General features: G+C 34.2%; 2 protein-coding genes across 5 annotated transcripts in view; one reads left to right on the top strand and one right to left on the bottom strand.

Annotated features, from left to right (window-relative positions):
• Nucleotides 1-7500, top strand: part of l3mbtl4 (L3MBTL histone methyl-lysine binding protein 4) — a 68499-nt gene that overhangs the window by 45497 nt on the left and 15502 nt on the right. The gene's annotated exons all lie outside the window — the stretch shown is intronic.
• The window catches only part of LOC309509812 (uncharacterized protein), a 4145-nt gene continuing 3725 nt past the window's right edge, over nt 7081-7500 (bottom strand). Inside the window, exon 2 of the mRNA XM_082184763.1 lies at nt 7081-7500. This exon is cut by the window's right edge and continues 1059 nt beyond it. The gene's annotated coding sequence lies outside the window, so the exon portion shown is untranslated.

The raw sequence follows: 7500 nt of genomic DNA, 5'->3' as shown, positions 1-7500 counted from the left end.
TGACTCAGCATGTACATGGACCCACACACAATTCATTCATATTCATTCATATTCATTCATATTCATTCATATTTTATTTATTTCATTCTTTTGAAAAGAAATGAAAGGGAGCAGAAAGAAGATAAACTTATAATATCTGCCCCTTATCAACATAAGTTAAATTACAATTCCAAAGAGGTGCACTTACAACACACATCTACTTTGCAGCACATACACAAAGTCATAAATCAAATATCACATTTTCCTGCTAAATAGAAGCATTATATTTCTCTATTAGTAATGCTTTTACACTCTTCTTAAAAACAAAAAACGATATCGAAGTTTTAATTTCACTATTTAGATTGTTCCACAGACTGACACCTTGTATTGAGACACATCTTTCCTTTAATTTTGTTCTAAACTCTGGTTTCTGAAAGACTTCAGTTCCTCTTAAATTAAATCTACTAACTCTCTTGATGAATCTATTTTGTAATTTATCAGGTAATGTTTTCAAGTGAGCTTTATACATTATTTTTAGAAGGCTATATTCCAATAAGTCATTGAATTTTAAGGTTTTTAACTGTATAAATATTGGATTTGTATGGGCCCTATATTCACTTCCATTTACAATGCGAATGGCACGTTTTTGTAATTTAAAAACTGATTCTATGAAAGTCTTGTTTGCACTTCCCCATGCTTCAATGCAGTAGGTCAGATGTGGAACAATCAATGAATTATATAACAAAATTAAGGCACATTTATTTACAGATTCTTTTACCTTATGTAACACGGCTATAATTTGGGATACCCTAGATTTAACATGGTCAATATGGAATTTCCATGTCAACTGTTCATCAATCACAACACCTAAAAACTTAAATTCATGAGTCCTTTCAATCTGTACTCCTTGTACTGACAATGCTACATCAAAATCCTTATTTATACAACTAAAAATCATAAATTTTGTCTTACTGATATTTAAAGACAGTCTATTGGCGTTAAACCATCTCATAATTTTCCCAAACTCATACTCTACAACTTGTAATACATCATTTATATTTTTACCAGCGTAAAATAAAGTAGTATCATCCGCAAACAAAATACATTTTAGTAACTTTGAAACATTTGCTATATCATTCACATAAAGAAGAAAAAGTACTGGACCTAGTACCGATCCCTGGGGTACACCACAAGTTATTGGACAATTTTTTGATTTTGTGTTATTGATTTCAACATATTGCTCTCTATCTTTTAAATAACTTTTGACCCACTGATGAACTATACCTCTTATACCGTATTTATGTAGTTTACTCAGTAATATTTCATGGTCTAAGGTGTCGAACGCTTTTTGCAAGTCCACGAAGACACTTACAGTAACATGTTTCTTATCCATAGCATTGGTTATTTCTTCTACCAGTTCCAAAATTGCTGTTGCAGTTGAATGATTTGAACGAAATCCATATTGACTATTGTTTAACAATTTATTTTTATCCAAAAATTGTTTTAATCTAATCACAAATAGTTTTTCCAAAATTTTAGATAACTGTGGTAACAAGGATATGGGTCTATAATTCGAAACATCATTTTTATTTCCTTTTTTAAAAAGTGGAACCACTCTGGCTATTTTCATACTTTCTGGAAATTTCCCTGTAGAGAATGACAAATTACAAATATAAGTAAAAGGCTCAACAATAACGTCTATAATTTGCTTTATCAGTGCCATATTCATATCTGTATAATCATTTGACTTTTTATTTGCAAATTCATACACAATTTTCAAAATTTCACTCGCTTGTACCCTCTCAAGGAAAATGCTGTTTACACTATGTGGAATAATACAACCATCAATGTTTTCATCTGGGATGCATTGTACTAAATTGGAGCCAATGTTTGCAAAATAATTATTGAATTCGTTTACAATTTCTTCTGTTGCATATTTATCTGAGTTGTTCTTGGTTATAAAATCAGGAGTAATAATTTTGGCCCTGCTTTTATGCAAGACTGTATTTATTACACCCCATGTATTTTTGATATTACCTTTACTTTTGTCTATCAAATTGGTGTAATAATCCTTTTTTTGTTTTCTTATAATTAATACAAGTTTGTTTTTATATTTTTTATATCTACACTCAGCTTCTTCTGTTCTTTTTTTAAGAAACATTTTATACAGATAATTTTTTTTTTTACAAGCGTTTTTCAACCCATTTGTCATCCAAGGGTTACCAAAGGATTTTTTCGCAGTTTGAGCACGAATTTTGACTTGTTTACAATTTTTATCATATGAATTAATTAGTGTAGTCATGAAAGCATTATAAGCATTATTTAAGTCATTCGTATATACTTGATCCCAGTTTTGTCTCTTAAGATCTTCTTTAAAATCCTCAATAGCCTTTCTGGACTTATCCCTTATGACAACGAGAGAGTTATCTTGCATAGTATCGATACAGAAATTGTCATAAATTATAAATACAGGGAGATGATCACTCACATCTGTCATGAAAATACCATTTATAATTTCACCGTGTATATTTGTATATATATTATCAATAATCGTAGCACTATGAATTGTGATTCTGGTTGGTTTGGTTATCATTGGGCATAAACCTGCAATTTCCATATAATTCTTAAAGTCGTTAGTTACTATTTTGCTACCCAGATCTATATTGAAATCACCACATACAATTACTGATTTGTTCTTTACATCCTCAAACATTTCTATAATTTTTTCTGTAAACAAATCAGTAATAGGCCCAGGTGGTCTATAAACACAAGTAATTAACACATTTTTTCCTTTGTCATTTATAATTTCTATCGTTAATGCTTCCATCAAATCAATCACAGCTATAGTTTTGTGCTCAACAACTTTACATTTCAGTTTAGCATCAACATAGAGGGCAACACCTCCTCCACCTTTCCCCGTCCTGTTTTCATAAAACATGTTGTAACCATTGATCTGTACACTGTCAACTTGCGTTTCCTTCAACCAGGTTTCTGTTACAGCAATCACTTTAAATGTCCGTTTTAGATCACTAAGAAAGTTGTTGATCTTAGATAATTTACATTTCAAACTTTGGCTATTAAAGTGTATAATGGAAAATGCGTCATTAGAAAACCTTTGTGTAATCCCATTAAACTCTTGTGTTGTAAAGTATTGACATTCCCCAGGCACTAATATATTCTGTGCATAGACAGTTTCCATATCAAATATTTTGTCACTGTTTATGTCAACATTTGGGACCATGATCGAAAGTGTGAGTACTTAGATCGAATAGACATTCTAATAAAATCATACATGCTCAGTCCAACAACAAGATATATCCATTTATCTGACCACAATTCCCCTTTTGACAAAATTATGTTCATTCCCACAGGGTTTAACATTGGCATATCTTGAGGTGTATTGAAAATACAAAAAGAAATATGTCTCATTATTTAAACTGTTCTAGATCGATTAGGTCTCTTAACATCACAACTTTAGCTTGTTCCGGATTTGACCCATTAAGTTGGATAAATACCTTACAATTTCTTGTCCATGTCGCCTTGATTTTCCCAATTTTCCGCAGGGAGCGGGCTTCTCTTGCGATGTTTGCCATTTTCTGCGTTAAATGCTCATTCAAATACACCGCTGTTCCTCTCAACTTTTTTCCTTGGCTCAGCATTTCAGTTTTGTTTTTCCGATTTACGAAGCGCATGACGATGGCAGGTCTCGTCTTGTCTTTGCGTGGTAAAGTATAACACGCCGAGATGGTTTTCGGATCCACATGTATATCCTTCTCTTTCAAAAAATGAAGAACTTGCCTTTCCAGTGTTTGCAAATCAGCTTTCTCCGCATCCTCACTGACATCGCTACCACTTGCAACTGCTTTCGCATAAGACCGAGGTTTGATGGTCAGGCCAGTAATTATTACATCCTCCATTCGCATGTGTTGTTCAATGTTATCGAGCCTTCTCTCGAGTTCATTGATTATTTTGTCTTTTGCGCTTATCATATCTTTCAGTTGTTTCACCTCTTCTACAACTTGCGTTAGCTTTGTCAGCTGTTCGGTAACTTTAACAAGTTCCCCAGACATATGACTGAGTGACTTGCGGATTTCTTCCATATCACTTTCCATTTTAGACTCAGATTTCTTGGGCGGTGCCATTTCCAAGATCTCCAAAACTTCTTTAAATTTCTTACTTACAATTTAGCAAGACTAACCGTTATGAACTCTTAAGTTTGCAGAGCTCTCACACAATCATGGACACACTCTAGATTTACTTATCAGTAAGGGTCTAAACATTTCATCGATTTTTATAAAGGATGTAGCACTGTCTGATCATTTCTGTATTTTCTTTGATATATTGATCTCTCCTGCCACTGAAGCTAGATCTGTGTCTGTCAAGAAGAGATGCTTAAATGAGAACACTAGTGTACGATTTATGAAGGCTTTATCCTTAACACCAAGCATATCTGCTGACTCTGTTGATTTTCTCCTTGATTCTTTTAACTCAAAAGTTAAAAATATAATTGATGATATTGCTCCTGTTAAAGTCAGGAAGAAGAGTGGCAGACAAAAAGCACCTTGGAGAAACTCAACAGCAGTGCAAAATATGAAAAGACAATGCAGAAAAGCAGAGCGCATGTGGCGGAAGACAAAACTTGTAGTCCATTATAACATCTACAAAGACAGCCTGCATGCTTTCAATATGGAACTAGGCAAAGCTAGACAGACTTTCTTCTCAAATATTATAAACAGCAATTTAAACAACACACACACTCTTTTTGCTACTGTAGAGAGACTGACAAACCCCCCAAGCCAGATTCCCAGTGAAATGCTCTCAAACAGCAAGTGCAGTGAGTTTGCTTCTTTCTTCTCTGAGAAAATCAATAATATCAGAAAGGTGATCAGCACATCCTTGAGTTGCACTGGGGTCAGACAGATCAGACCACCTGAGAAAGTAGTTACTATGTCTGACTTCAAAGAAATTGATGGCAAAATTTTGGAAGAAACCGTACAACACCTTAAAACATCAACCTGTGCCCTTGACACACTTCCCACATCTTTCTTCAAAATTGTGCTAAACAGTTTAGAAGCAGATCTTCTAGAAGTGGTAAATGCCTCACTTCTCTCTGGGAGTTTTCCAAACTCCCTGAAAACTGCAGTTGTCAAGCCCCTCCTGAAAAAGAGCAATCTGGATAAGACCATATTAAGCAACTATAGACCGATCTCAAATCTTCCTTTCATAGGCAAGATCATTGAAAAAGTTGTCTTCAATCAGCTGAACAAATTCTTAAGCTCGAATGGATACTTTGACAATTTTCAATCTGGTTTCCGACCGCACCACAGCACAGAGACAGCGCTCATAAAGATAATAAACGATATTCGCTTAAATACTGATTCAGGAAAATTATCAGTGCTGGTACTACTCGACCTCAGTGCTGCATTTGACACTGTCGATCACAACATACTTCTTGACAGGCTGGAAAACTGGGTGGGGCTTTCTGGGATAGTCCTAAAATGGTTCAGGTCATACTTAGATGGGAGAGGTTATTATGTGAGTATAGGAGACCATAAGTCTGAGTGGACATCCATGACATGCGGAGTCCCTCAAGGGTCAATCCTTGCACCACTCCTGTTCAACCTGTATATGCTCCCAATGAGCCAAATAATGAGAAATAACCAAATTGCTTACCACAGCTATGCAGACGACACACAGCTGTACTTAGCCCTATCGCCTAATGATTACAGCCCAATTGACTCCCTGTGCCGATGCATTGACGAAGTCAACAGTTGGATGTGTCAAAACTTTCTTCAATTAAACAAAGACAAAACTGAAGTTATTGCGTTTGGAAACAAAGATGAAGTTCTCAAAGTGAACGCATACCTTCACTCTAGGGGTAAAACAACTAAACATCAAGTCAGGAATCTTGGTGTGACACTAGAGTCAGAGCTTAGTTTCAGTAGTCATGTCAAAGCAATAACTAAATCAGCATACTATCATCTGAAAAATATTGCAAGAATCAGATGCTTTGTTTCCAGACAAGACTTAGAGAAACTTGTGCATGCTTTCATCACCAGCAGGGTGGATTATTGTAATGGACTCCTCACTGGCCTTCCCAAAAAGACCATAAGACAGTTGCAGCTCATACAGAACGCTGCCGCTAGGATTCTGAGCAGAACCAGAAAATATGAACATATCACACCAGTCCTCAGGTCTTTACACTGGCTCCCAGTTAGATTTAGGATTGATTTTAAAGTATTATTACTGGTATATAAATCATTCAATGGCCTAGGACCTCAATACATTGCAGATATGCTCACTGAATATAAACCCAACAGATCACTCAGATCATTAGGATCATATCAGCTAGAAATACCAAGGGTTCACTCTAAACATGGTGAGTCTGCTTTTAGCTATTATGCCAGCCGCAGCTGGAACCAGCTTCCAGAAGAGATCAGATGTGCTCCTACTGTAGTCACATTCAAATCCAGACTCAAAACACTTCTGTTTAGCTATGCATTTACTGAATGAGCACTGTGCCGCTGTTCGTCCGACTGTTTGTACTGTACTGTATTTTACTCTATTTTTCTAAACTGTTTTAATTATTCTTATTTCTTTTAATTATTTTAATTTCTCCTATGTCAGCAGGGCATTTAGCCCGAAACTGTAAATGCCCACTCAGAAGGTGATAATGTGAAAGTGATTAATGTGGGTTTGAAAGTAGAACAGTATTTAAATGACGATATTAAAGTTTTCGTCTGAGAAAGAATGTGAACGCAGTGCTAAAGTGCTAAAGAAAGTGAAAAGAACGTGTGAGTAAATGAGGGAGAAAAGAAAGTTAAAGGAAAGTTGATAGATGGAAGTCGTAAGAAGATTGAAGGTTAAAAGAAGGTTGAAAGATTTAAGTCTTAAGGGAATCCTTTGAAAGAAAGATCTATAATAAATATTCTTTTTTATTTTTTTAAAAGTACTGTATTTTATTTTATTTTTCTAAACTGTTTTAATTATTCTTATTTCTTTTCATTATTTTAATTTCTTCTATGTAAAGCACTTTGAATTGCCATTGTGTATGAAATGTGCTATATAAATAAACTTGCCTTGCCTTGCCTTGCCTAGTTAACTACCTTAGTTAACATGAACTAAGAATGAACAATACTTACTAGAGCATTTATTAATCTTATTACTAATTAATATGAGTTTCAACATTTACTAATACGTTATTAAAATCAAATGTTGTATTTGTTAACATTAATGCGCTGTGAGCTTAACATTAACAAACAATGAACAGCTGTATTTTTATTAACTAACATTAACAAAGATGAAGAAATACTGTAACAAATGTATTGCTAATGTAAGTTCATGTTAGTAATACATTAACTAATGCTAACTAATGAACCTGATTGTAAAGTGTTACCAAAATATATTTTTACAAAATTTCTACCAGAGAAAGTATTTCAGAGTTTTGAATAACTATAAAATGTGTTTTTTATTTTTTTTATTAGTTTCCATGGTTTTTTTCCTCATATATCCCGGTTTTCC

This window comes from Leuciscus leuciscus (genome assembly GCF_965113295.1).
Source record: "Leuciscus leuciscus genome assembly, chromosome: 11".
Classification (NCBI taxonomy): Eukaryota; Metazoa; Chordata; class Actinopteri; order Cypriniformes; family Leuciscidae; genus Leuciscus; species Leuciscus leuciscus.
This window is presented reverse-complemented; position numbering and strand designations above follow the sequence as displayed.